A 13,371-nucleotide genomic window follows, 5' to 3' on the forward strand; every position below is an offset into this window, starting at 1 on the left:
GTCCACTGAGCCAAGGCCAGTACGAGATGGGGTCGGGCCAGTTGATTGATGTTGTACTTGCCAAATCGGGTAAGTGCTCACTTCATGCTGTCCTTTACACCAATTCCGTTTCTGATAAAAAACTATTTTTCCATTATACGCCAACTCACAAAAATAACACAAACTTATTTATTTGATCATTATACGATGACACTTGACAGAAGCAGGATGAAATGGCGGGATTAGCAGGAAGAAATTAATAACTTCCCTCTAATAATGTTTGGGCGTTAATCAAAACAAACTTTTGCTACACTGGCTAAAATGCCTCAAAATAATAAGTTATTTAGTCGAGCAGCTGCCATTAATAATTTCATTTTGACAGATTTAACAGGAATTGGAACTGACAAACAGAAGTGAATGGTAAATGGTAAATGGTTGGCATTTATATCGCGCCTTTATCCAAAGCGCTGTACAATTGATGCTTCTCATTCACCCATTCAGACACACACTCGCACACCAACCACACACAGTGCCAGACGACTGCTCTTGCTGCCTGAGCCATGTCGTCAAGTGTTGCTGCACGCATTGAAATAGGCCCAATTATGTGAAATAAGAGCAAGGTAGCAAGACATTGACATCAAGTTTTCGACTTTTCATTCAAAGAGACTAACGTTATTAGTGCTTTCTCTTTGAATCTCACAGTGCTGCCTATGGCTGTGTAAATATTGGGTCGTTCCGTGAAATCAACCAGGTTTGTGGGGGGTGACCACTCCAATTTTGGTCAAACATTGTGGAAATGTTCTTTATATATTGAATAGAGAACATTCAAAACATTAGCCTCATTGGCTTTGTCATTCTAGAGATATTGGCTCTTAAAGAGGGAACTCGCATGGAAATTTGAAGGAAAATAGATAATTTCTCCAAAAATTATGAGCACAGAAATGTATGATAATACGAAAATGTTCTTGCATGAGGCCCATTGGATCTAAATTTGACATCCCTATCCCACACCAGTGAAACAGAAAGCCGACTGAGATGAAAAAATCATCATAAACAGAGGATTTTGTTGGATTTTATTAAAAATAATGGGGTATGATGCTGTCATTTTGGAAAAATAATCTCAATTGTATTAAAAGAATATCATTCTACCATTTTTTCTACCACTTAGGTTTAGTTTATACAGCCATGTTTGTTGGATGAGTTTCTCATAAGTTGAACTGAACCACATGGTGAACTCATGGACTTGTAATTCCTGCTCTTTGCAAAATGCAGGCTCGGCCTATTAACCAATGGCACCGCTCTAATAATAACCAGCGAGTGGCATGACAAGTCTCCCAAATCAGATCAATAAAAGCAGCAGATTTCATGCCAGAGTAAATTAAATGAGTCTCTCGAGGGGGGGGGGGGGGGTGGAGGCCTTACTGACAGATGGAGGTTAAGGAGTTCACTGCAGGCTATGCTTAGGCTAAATGCTACTCCAGCTCCTGGCTAATGCTTTGCTGGTGTTGGAAACCCCCCCAATCCTTTGAAACCCCACCAATGAAAACACTGATCCCTAATTTAGTCCTGGTAGATAGACACAGTATAGCTATGTCTACAAATTGGCTCCTAAAATAAAAAGCAACACACTTTCAACTCCGAATCTTCCACAAAAGTACCATGTGAAGCATACATGAAACTCATCATTTGATGCATCCAAGAAATATACCCAATTTAAACCAAATATAACACAAAGGTGCCAATTCATCTTGCAGCACCATCCAGCAATAGTTCATGAATGTGGTGAAAAAAAGTTGACATAGCAGATACTAAAAAGAATCTCAGTTTTTAAGATCAAATGGGTGAGTAAAGCTTATACTGAATAATGCTGTAAGGCAAAGGAAGAGATTTCTTCTTAGAATTAAGAGTACTATGGATTTACCAAAAAAGGCTTTGCAACATTTATACTGAGGGCTAAAAAGATTACCAGGGCATTTCATAATGCCTTCATAATCAGTTGAGACCAATGAGCAGGCTGAACTCAATACAGCTTCACTCAAAACAGGTCAGCACTGTTGTAGTACATTCAGAGTATTCACCCATGTTCAAACTCAAATTTAAATTCTACATCGATATGGCGAAACCAGAGAAAGTCTGAAGTCCACATTATTTCCACACTTAAAATACCAGGCCATGTTCAACCCCATAAAGCAGAATGAGATGATTCAGTCCGTTTCTACCACAATGATGTGGAAACACAATACAACAGGTCTGAACCAAGGTTTATCGAACATCTGATTCAGATAAAAAAGAAAAAAGAAAAAAAGAACTGTTAACGTGCAGAGTGGGCCAGTTTCATAAAGGCTTGAAGTGGAAATTTCATCCTGAAAAACTCACTTTGATATAGAATGCTGTCATGCTGGAGCCCAGTTCAAATCCTGAAAAGAAAGCTCACATCAGACCAGAACAAGATGTCTGTCAATGAATTCCAAACATGATCAAGTTAAAAAGAAAAAAAAAAAGAAAAGGAAAAAAAGATGAAAATAATTACCTGAAGATGCCTTCTAATCTGGGTGATTAAGCCATGTAGCAGGCCATTATACAGAATCTTGTCACAAAGCTACATCAAAAGTGACAAATATGGCTACTGGGAAGACAACGCCTCTGCAAATTCTGGCGCAGGATTCAGTATGCTTTAGTATTTAGTACGTAATGACCTACATTAGAGAACAATTCTCACATAATAAATCCAGGATAATTTATACACACCCAGAGAAAGGGTGTTAATTAAAAGCATGGATGGCTCTTCGGTATTCTGTAGTTTTGTGATGAACAGGAAATTCCAAATGTGCTGACAGTTATATGCATGCCCAGGGGTGGTTCACAGGCTATAGGCATTATCCCTAATAAAAATAAACTGGCTAATCCATACATGTTCACAGGTTGTTTTACATTTCTCCTGAATTTAAAAAATGAACAAATTCTTTGCAACACCAAGTCTCAGTCACAGGCTCAGGCCCACTGGCAGAATTTCGGACCAATAAAGAGGGCTGTAAACAAGTTTGGGACTGGTTATTTCCTTTAAACGACACTGCTCCACCTAATGACATCCAATGCCAGAGGGAGGCCTGCTCCCTGCGTGTACCGCAAGCTCCCAGCCAGGTTTCGACAATACGCCTTGGATTTCCAGAGACGGTATCTTCTTTCAGAGGGGAGAAGCAAGGTAGATGAAGAGCATGCACTCACGATATCTCCTCGGCTCTCTCGTGAACAGAAAGCTTTGCCTTTGATGCGGTCTCAAAGGTGTTCACAGTCGCTGCTCACATCCCCGTCCTTGAGTACGCTAGCATACGCCGCCGCACTCCCGTTCAGAATTCAGCTGGCTGTAACCAATGTTTGAACTGCTCGCAGGCACTACGGAGCAATTTTCACCCCAAATAACCTGCATACTGCATGATATCTGAATGTTCAATTAACTCCCCTCAACAAGGCCCAGTAAAGCCCTGCTGAATTTTCAACAGATACTGAGGCTGCTGAATAACAGGGTTTTAATTGAGACTGTCTGTATTTTTACACCAACTGACCAGGCACAATTCCATTTTCTGAGAGGACACCAACAGGAATGTGCCATTCTCTGGAATAGCAGGAGTGCCCCCCCCCCCCCCCCCACTTTAGCCCATTTCAGCAATAGCCAGAGTAAATGCCAGTTTGTAGTCCGGCGATAGAGCGTTGCTTCGGCCGGCAATGGGCAATGGATATCGCTGGTTACAGTTTTTTGCTAAGGACAATGACCACAGTATATGTCGGGCGACAATAGAACTTTCATGACCGACCGCCCTGCGATTTCAGTCAAGCCACACTGTCGCAGAACTATAAACAGGCCTAAAGGCAGTTATAATCAATGCTCACTGAAACTGCACATTACCTCAGTAGTGCAGATTCTGACAGTGTCATGAGCTTATGGCCAACAAAGATTACCACTCTGAGCACCTATGTAATGCGACTGCACTTTCAGAACTTTTTTGTGCTGGAATGCGTATATTCAAAAGGCAATAAAATACAACAGTCAGCAGTAAGAATGGCCCTTCAGCAGAATTAAGTGGCAGGGGCTCCTCCAGGCAAGCGGTTTCCAGTGGAACCTGACCGGCAGGAAGCTGCCGTAGGGCTGATGAAGAAGAAAGACAAAATGGCCTGAAGGTTCACAACCACATTATGAGCCACTGGCAAAATGGCTCTATGAAAAATGCAGGCCAAGAATTCCTCTTTCTAACCATCCGCAGTGGTATCGCACATAACACGACCAAGAACAGAAGTATGGTATGTGGAAAGAAATGTCCAGGTGGCCTGGAGGAAACAACAGAATGGGTGATTTTGGATTTTGGGTGATGTTTCAGTGTGTGAACACTGGGCCTGAGGCCTCAGACAGGCAGCCCTCTTCAGAAGAGATGGGTACACAGCCCAGCAGTCTGAGTAAGAAGTAGTCCACAGATCTCACATTGGGTGGCAATGTCACACTTGCAACCCTCCAATAAATCAATTGAAAAGAAGTGGAAAAGGGATTTCATAGCCTTGTAACAGCCAGCAGGAACAGACAAACAATACACAGGATGGTGTGAAAACTAGCAAGCAAGCACTGTGGCGTACCACAGAGACTAAAGCCTTGTTAGCAAAATGGGTATTGTTTAAAAACTGAATACTGGCGAGTGAGTGTTAAAAATGTGTATATTCAGAAAAGATTTGCCTGACCATTTACTCAAACGCAGAATTCTGATCAAGGAAACCGCACCAAGCGTCCACAGCACATACATTTCTACCAACTTGCACACCGAGGTATTTGCACACCCAGGTGATGAATCAGAAGGTGAAGGAATGCAATCACTTACCAAAAGAGAAAGCCGGCCAAAACCGACAAGCGAACTATCTAGAAAACAGCAAGACTGGCTGGGCTTGAAGTAATAGCCATAGCCATAGCCACATCCTGAGGAGGTGACACACACAATCACTGGCTACGGTTTCAAAATCTGTGTGCACTGTTGACTCACACTCCTAGGATATAGTGTTCACTGACTCGTATACACCGCAGCTATACTTATGACATGAATACTGGAAACACATTATTATTATAATTTTTTTTTTTTTTTTAAGTAACATCCAGCAGGTTCTAGTTTTATGCCATTGCATCTGTTAGGCAGGGACACCAAGCCAACGGACACCCCACAGTCGGCCGAATAGCAGATACCATTCTGTTGGTATCCACTAGAGCCAGAGGTAAATCACTTACACACTGCCTGAGTTGTTTTGAATGACTTCAGGTCATTTATCAAAACAGACAGGATAGAGGTGAAGGTTTGAATTTTTAAACTCTAGATTGAGGAGCCCATTTTAAGAGTGGCAGAGGTGCAGAATTAGAAGGTTGGATTGACGGCTCAATAAATAGGCGAGTGCATGGGGACTCCCTACACCACATCCAATCGCCTGTGAATCATGCACATCTGCAATGAAAGTGTATCAGAGAGGTTGCCTATTCAAACAGCTGGGTTCTGACAACCAAGTACAAACATAGGCTAGGCTATATCATGCCTTACTTCTTGTTCTGCATGTGGTCCTACCGGAAGAAATGTCTCCTCTCCAACAGGCGTTCACAGAATAAGTAACAGTAACTGCTCTTTTATTAATGTAACCATTCTCATCACAGTGAACAATTTACAGTTTTCTGTCTACAAGCGGGTCCTGAACAGTAGCTATTGGAGAGAATGGTAAGCTCAGTTTGATTGATTTAGGACAGAGAAACATAAGACATTTGGGCCATTCCACTGAACATGCCTAAAATCTGGATAAGAGTACGGCGGTTACATTTGTATTAAAACAAGTTGGAATGCGGTATGAGACAGCCTGGAACTTAATTAAGACCAGCTTCATGATGGACGGTCATATGAACTATAATGCAGGAGCAATTCGAAAATAAGATTGTCTGCTAAAACTCCATACTGGTTATAATAAACTGTACTTTACACTTTAAAACTGGTTCTCAAAGTAATCATGTCCAAAATGTCCAACAAACAGTCCTAAAGTTTTAGCTTTTAGGATTTCAGGACTTAGCCAATTCCAAATTAAAAATGGAGCTGCATGAAAATCAGTCAACTGTATTTCTATTAAATTTGAAATTAAAGTAATTTATACAAAAAAGGATGAAAAAGCTTCAATGAACTACTTTCATTTTAATATGCACTTCTCATAAATTGAATTAGTCTTGTGAGTTTTTAACATAGACCAGGGATTGGAGGCTGGTTGTAGGTCGAGAAATTGAAGCAACTAGGGCAGAAGTGTTACAGCAACAGTGCAGGACAGTGTATTGCCTTTAAACTCTGCAGACCATAGGCTGGAGTTGAATCAGAATCATCCTGAATATGGCAGTACCAAAACAGTATTATGCACATGTAGAGTGACCCATTTTATTCCTGACCAGAACCACTCACTGTAACACGTCAAATATCCAATTATATCCCATGTATTGTTGATATTTCACTCTGCTTTGCTAGGCAACAGTGTTCTGCTAATACAATTCTAAAGCAATGATTACACAATTAGACAATTGGAAAATCTATATCCTGTGGTGGGCGTAAAAAAACCCCACTTAAATTGTCAAAAGCTTGTCAAAGGGAAAAGTTAGCCATTTCTGCCTTGTGGTCATGAACACTGTCGTTACGGATCCAGCAACAAAACCAGAGTCCGAGTTTCCCGGGACCCTCCAGCTGGCCAGAAACCAACAGTAATAACACTGATCACTTTGTTAACAATCTGACAATCACTGGGGAACCGCTCGCATTGCGAGCGAAGCTATGTGATGGAACGTACTTGTCCATGCAGTCGTATTTGATAGCCTTATTTACATGCTCCTTAGCATCCAGGAGATATGTAACACCCCAGTGCATCTGATACACTAAACATCTGTGTAAAGCAGTTCAGGCTCATTTGCTGAATGCGTTTTAGAGTAGGCAGTGCTAACCACGTATAGAAAACTGAGGGACCAAATAATATCATCATTATTGCTGCTTGTATTTTTCTCATCGTATTACCTCCAGAGGAGCTCTGGACAAATAGCAGGTGATTTTTATGGATGCAGAGATCGGGAAAGGAAAATAACCCGCCCACTGAAGCAGGCAGTATCCAGCATTAACTCATTGTCTCACAGTCCGGACACTTTTACACTGGCAAAAACAGAATCCAACGCAACCCTGGGAATATCACAAATTGCGCAATTTTTAATCCGTACCATACACAATATGTAGCAATTAATGTCAGAGCAAATAATGCTCCCTTGGCCAAAGAACACTGAATTGTTCACAGAAATGCTAGAAGGGCATTCCAGACACAATGCCATTCATCAGGAAGGGAACATTCACAGACATTTTTGAGAGAATAATTTAGGCCATAAGCCTGATACTTATTTATCAAACCACTTCAGACAAAAACACTATTGGTGATGAAAACCCCATCTGGTAAAATAAAGAAAACTTCCCTAGATGGGGACATTGAAATCTTTTTAAATGTAACATTTTCACTCTCTATATAAATCATCATATAGGCCTACACTTTTAGTTCAGAATCAAACTGTACGCACTTCACAAAAGTGAAGCTTTCATTAGAAAGCCCTGGTTGTCAAAAATAATTGCACATACACAGAGAAAATCTAATCCTAGCCCTTGAGTCATGAAAACATGAGGGCCAAATCATAGGGATTAAGGCATCCCCCCTAAACATTATCTGAAATATGTGCCAATAAACATTGAATTTCCAAACTACTTTGTCAGTTTTACTTTAATAAGCAATATTTATACAGCAATACAAAAAGAGAGATGACAAGCCCAACTGGAACTGCTCAAATGTATAGAGAATATAGATACAAAGCCTACCCCCAAGGGGAAAAAGTCAGCAGGCAACTGCCACAGGACCAGTAGTGCTGAAACAGCTGAACCTCAATGTCACAGTAGCATGAGAATGGCATAGCACAGGGCCTTCTCAGGTCATACAACCCACTGCACCCTGAATGAATGTTCACTCCTAAAGCTTGTACTCAAAATCCAATCATCTATGGCCTCCACATCTGTCATTCGTAGCTGGACTGAGTAACCCATTTCCGAAATGTTACACCATCAGGCTATCGGGCAGCACAACAAGCACTGACCTTGCGGCTCCGTGGGGAACTACAAATGTAATCCCAGAGAACTCAGAATTTATACTCTGACTTACGAGCTATTCCTAGCTTCTGCTGTAGACAATTTTAAATTCAAACACAGATTTTATGAAGTTTACCGCAGATTATGCAGAACAAATTGAAAAGCTACATTGCTCTCTAGACGTGTTCCATTCAAGGAGTGCACAGTAATAAGCCAAGAATGAAAGGCAATAATACAATGCGATAACTGCGATTTTTTATTATAAAAACTAAAAACTTGCCATTGCATCATAAGCAAATGGCTGGCACCAATGTCTTGCAAAGTATAAACCGAAATGTCAATTGATTAACAAAGCAAAGGTAGAAATGACTAGGTGGACATGTTGGCTTTTTTAAATGGAACATAACCCATAATTATGGCCTGGAGTTAATCTGCAGCACGTGACCATCCGGGCTGTCGAGCTGAACTGAAGGTGTTATCCTCCAGGTGTCCCTGTAGGCTCTCCCGAGTTCTGCAATCACTTAGTAATGAGCACAGACACACAAGTAATTATTCAATTGGGGTAGCAATTATGAGGTGTTGATCAATGCAAAACAATAAAATGATGTTGTTCCAGGAAATGATTAGAGGTGAAAGTGAAATACAGATATGAGTATCCAAGGTAAAATAATGTCCTACTCATAAAAAACTGCATAACGATGGATTCTATTTATTTTGCACATCTTCAAATGTGCCTTTTGACCACAAGACAAAGACTACAATCAACCTGCACCTGACACAAAAAACAGTGTGAGATGGACAGAAGCAAGAGGGACATGGCTGTCAAAAGGGAAGAGAGTGGCAAAAGGCCAATGATTTCATTCATGATTTAACGGAGGCATTGGTCAGTGCAGATATTCCTCTTGGAAAAGTGACTCACTCAAAATGACATGCAGTTTTACAAGCATGTGGCGATTGGGGAAAGGCATTGTTCAAACAAGAAAATATGGTTTACAGAACATCTGAGAGACCGATTGACTTGGAAAGGCTTTTCTCTACTGATAGGACTGCCTTCTGAGCCAAGCAAAGGCAGATGGGGAACTCTGTATTCTTTTGTAGAGTACCATTCACAGTACACTGAGTTTTATTTAAGGCGAGCGGATAGAGGTGGACATCAGACCCTGCTCCATTGAGCCGATATCAACAGCTTGAAAAAACGTCTCTCTCCGGCTGTGCAACGCCATGAGAGATGACTGACCTCATGTGACTGGCACAGAAGGTCAGGGCACAGACAGAATGATAAACAGCAACATGCTTTAAAACATAGCAACAGAAAAGCTTATTTCAGTGTCCTTCGGGGACAGTGCCGCACTCTCCAACGCACTGGATGGGGATTGACATTAGATTGGGAAAATGGACATAAACTTTGTGCTGTCATTCTTCTCACATGACCAATAAAGTGGGAATTGATGATTAACTGAGATGACTGCCGCAATTAATTTGATCATTGTTGGACTCCTGGCTTCACAGAGTGGCTGACTGAAATACATACACGACTACCTTTCAAATGAATTATAGGCTATGCATTATTGTGGTTGTGAATAGCCTATATTCAAAAAGGCAAGTGCAGCAACCATGACAAACAATGATATTACGTAGGATATCCTACAATGTCTCTGTAATTATATCAATCCTGCTTAATTTATGACTACATTAGCTGACCATAATGAAAATCGTGACAACTGAAAGGCCTTGGCACTGAAAATAACGATTCCCTTAATTACACATTGTGTCTTATTTGGACGTCACCCACCAATGGGTAGGAACAAAGTGGGTTACTCTAAAAATACACTTTGTAGCCTCAAGGAACAAAGCAACAAAAAAAATTATCACAGGATTATCGGTTTGTGACCTGCAGAGAAATTCACCAAAATAGTAACAATTAGCACGCCAGTGGGCGGGCAAATGTACACGTTGTAATTGTTATACAGGTAGGGAAAAAAAAAGAAAAAGAAAAACACTCGCCACGCTGAGTGAACATTAAATAATTGGTGCAAGTCATGGAGAAAGTAGCTATAGCCTAGCTATAGACCCACCCTATGTAGCTATCTAACTTTGATAGTCAGTAGCTTGATAACATAATTCAAAGAAAACGTTTAATCTAGTCAATATTTTAATCAAAAATAGCTAAAGTACTTGTCTGTAATATTTCCACAGTGAGGCTTTAAGGAAAAGCACGTAGCTTGCTATACTAACGTTACTAACTTTAGCTAATTAAAGCTTTATTATTGTCGAATTGGCTAGATAGCTAATAAAGCAAAGACAAATAACTACTATACAAAGGCTCATTTATAATTACACGGAGAACGGTACCCACACGGGTTGCTGGATTGCTAGCTAACATTTAATAATCGCTAACAAGCAAGACATCTGTGCCAATACGCCAAATTGTAGCATGCCAATGCAACATTTGAAAATGAATTAGAATGATTATCATTGTTTGCTTGTTTTCGTTATTCAATACAATACGATTCAATACAAACATAACGCTAATCCAAAACTGACCATTTAAAATCGAAAAAACACATCAGAATGACTGGCACCAATTCTAATCCGTCACAATCCCAGGACAGCACAGTTTACCAACGCGTTGGTCGTTTGTGTTGTGCGCGGTGCAGAGTGCCTCCAACCCCGCGCCTAGAACATGCCGATCGGTGTTTAACACACAACGAGGGGCAGGCCACAAACACGATAAACACATTACAATACATTTCAAAGATGTGCGACTGCCACCGAGCAACCACTAGACACGTACAGGCACTGCATATGTACCGAAATCTTTAAAGTGACCGCGTTTTCCTTGACAAAGAACGACCCTCTCTCTCTTTCCATAAATGCACAGCGGTGCAAACACCAGGCCCAAGTTAGCTAACGCGAGCTAGTATTAATATCTTACTCGCAGTCTAATATGAAAGTCGGCGTAGGTTAATACGTCTCATTTACTCGTAAGCTAGTTCGACGGCTATGTTACAGCTAAATTACTGGTCGGTAAGAATAAACGTTCCTTGTATTTGATCAAGCTCTCCGCTTCCACGTTAGCTAGCTAACTTACCCCCAATAGGTCGTCCCAGGAAACTGAGCTGTGATTTGGGGCTAGTAGCTAGCTGGCTAGCCAGCCAAGTTTAAACAAAAAGTCACACTAAATTATTTATCCATATGTCTTGTAAGATAATGCATATCTTCCTCATATCATGTTTTACAGACCGACATACACATCAAAATGTATACCTCTCGTGTGTAGAAAAAAACTTCTGAAAATTGTGAACTAATGTTAGCTAACTAGCTAGCAAGCTAACTAACGTTACATGCCCGACAATGTCTTCTGAGGCGACCATGATGAAATGTGTATTTCTGGAGCTAGCAACCTGGCTAATCCAAACGAAATACTTGCTAAATTTGGGATTAAAGTATTCCGTTTACAATTTCATGCCTTTCGAACATATCACATCAAGAGTTTAAGACTGGCTGGCGTTATGATTAAAATATTCCTGGCTCTCCCAGACAAAGGGCTTTTCGCCAAGGCAAAGCGTGCAGTCAACACATAGCTAACTTCGCTAGCTTGCTAACTAGCTAACTGACTGCCTCTCGTCTTAAAAGGGAGAAAAAATCTTACAACTTACCCCACTTGCAGACCCCGATCCAACGAATATTTAAGTACACTCCATAGATCCAGATAGTAAGGGTAAAACGAATAGAAGGGCCCGAGTTTTGTCAAAATAAACACAATCAATCAGTGTACTCCCAAGAAATCCAACAGCAAGGGAAAGGCCAATTCAGTAGACTGCAGCCTTCACACGTTGAGATCCCGTTCAAAATAGGAAAATACCGGCTAAAATGGGCATTTTGGGGGGTTCAATTTCAAGCCCGTTTCAAAGTAAAGCACGTCTCCTCGGCCTCCCGGGTAGTAAAATCCAGTATATTCAGGCAGTTTCCACCCCAGTTAAAATCCTTGACTCCGTTTTGCTGTTGCTATCTCTAATATATCTTGATGGCTGTTTGTATCTCTCAATGCTGGGAGATTGATACAATGTAACCAACAAGCAGAACGAGCTACTCGAAAGCCCAGGCAAATATTCCAGTCGGATTGAACCGGCGCCAGAAGATTTAGCACAGTACAAAGAACCGGAACTGGAGTCCTCTGAAGGATTTGGATTTATTTATTTATTTATTTTATTTTTTTTACAAAATCTAACGACTCAATATCCTAAGTAGAATTACTGCCATTATTGACTTTTACTTAGATACTGATACAATGAAAAGCGCGCCACGCGTGTAACACTAATCTAGTATTAACTCACACACGGAGCTACTTCAGATTATTTAAAAACAAACCTCATTAGCGCCTCATAGAGCAAGTGTGTTGTTGTCAGGATAAATCTTGCAAAATTATGCGGGGATATTTTACAAACTGCTAGCTAAAAATATATAGCTAAGCACACTACAGTCTTTAATTGATCAAATACAGCCTATTTAAATGTAACGTTATGATAACTGATCACAATAATGTATAGGCTATAACTGAATAGATTTTCATATTTATATGTTTATTATAATGGGCTGAATCAATGCACTTTATAGTAAACATTACAATTTTTTTTATTACAAATAAATTCGGCTAATGGATGGGTTTGGCCTATAAATTAACGGCAATGATGATGATGACGCAAAGTAATCAAAGCCCATCTTGCACAATAGTAGTTAATAGTTCATTTAAGTTTAAAAATCAAAATACAAATACGTTTAAACAAAATAATGACTAGCCTACTACACCAACTTGAATAACGTTTTGACATGTGCTTTTTTGACCACTATAGCTAAGTAGACATATTATGTGCTTAGATTAAAAAGTTAAATAGCCTAGAAAGTTCGCAGCCACCACGTTTACATGGATCATTTTTATTTGAATGGTCTGAATCCAAACAGGTCACTATTGTATCATCATTAAAGCATAAAATGGTATAAAGACTTACCACGGTTTCTTGAGTTTCGTTGAAGATTTTTTTTAAAAGTTAGTCGAACGCAAAATAAAATATCAGCCTACAACGTTCCACTGCAACCGTTGAATCTGATAGTCTATGGCTAACTCTGCAATACAATTCGGCCTATTCGAGTTGAAGTGGTTGCCACCCACAAATAGCAAAATATCTCTAACGAAGATAATAATCGGTAGCAAATCCAATATCATATAATGTTACTG

The 13,371-nt window shown here is 40.2% G+C and overlaps 1 protein-coding gene across 1 annotated transcript in view; it reads right to left on the minus strand.

The window, feature by feature from the left end:
- Positions 1–12,202, minus strand: part of znf609a (zinc finger protein 609a) — a 109,302-nt gene extending 97,100 nt beyond the window's left edge. The window contains exon 1 of the mRNA XM_061222039.1: positions 11,795–12,202. The gene's annotated coding sequence lies outside the window, so the exon portion shown is untranslated. The remainder of the gene's footprint in view (positions 1–11,794) is intronic.
- Between the last annotated feature and the right edge of the window lie 1,169 nt (positions 12,203–13,371).

Source organism: Conger conger, chromosome 15 (genome assembly GCF_963514075.1).
Source record: "Conger conger chromosome 15, fConCon1.1, whole genome shotgun sequence".
NCBI classification, from domain to species: domain Eukaryota; kingdom Metazoa; phylum Chordata; class Actinopteri; order Anguilliformes; family Congridae; genus Conger; species Conger conger.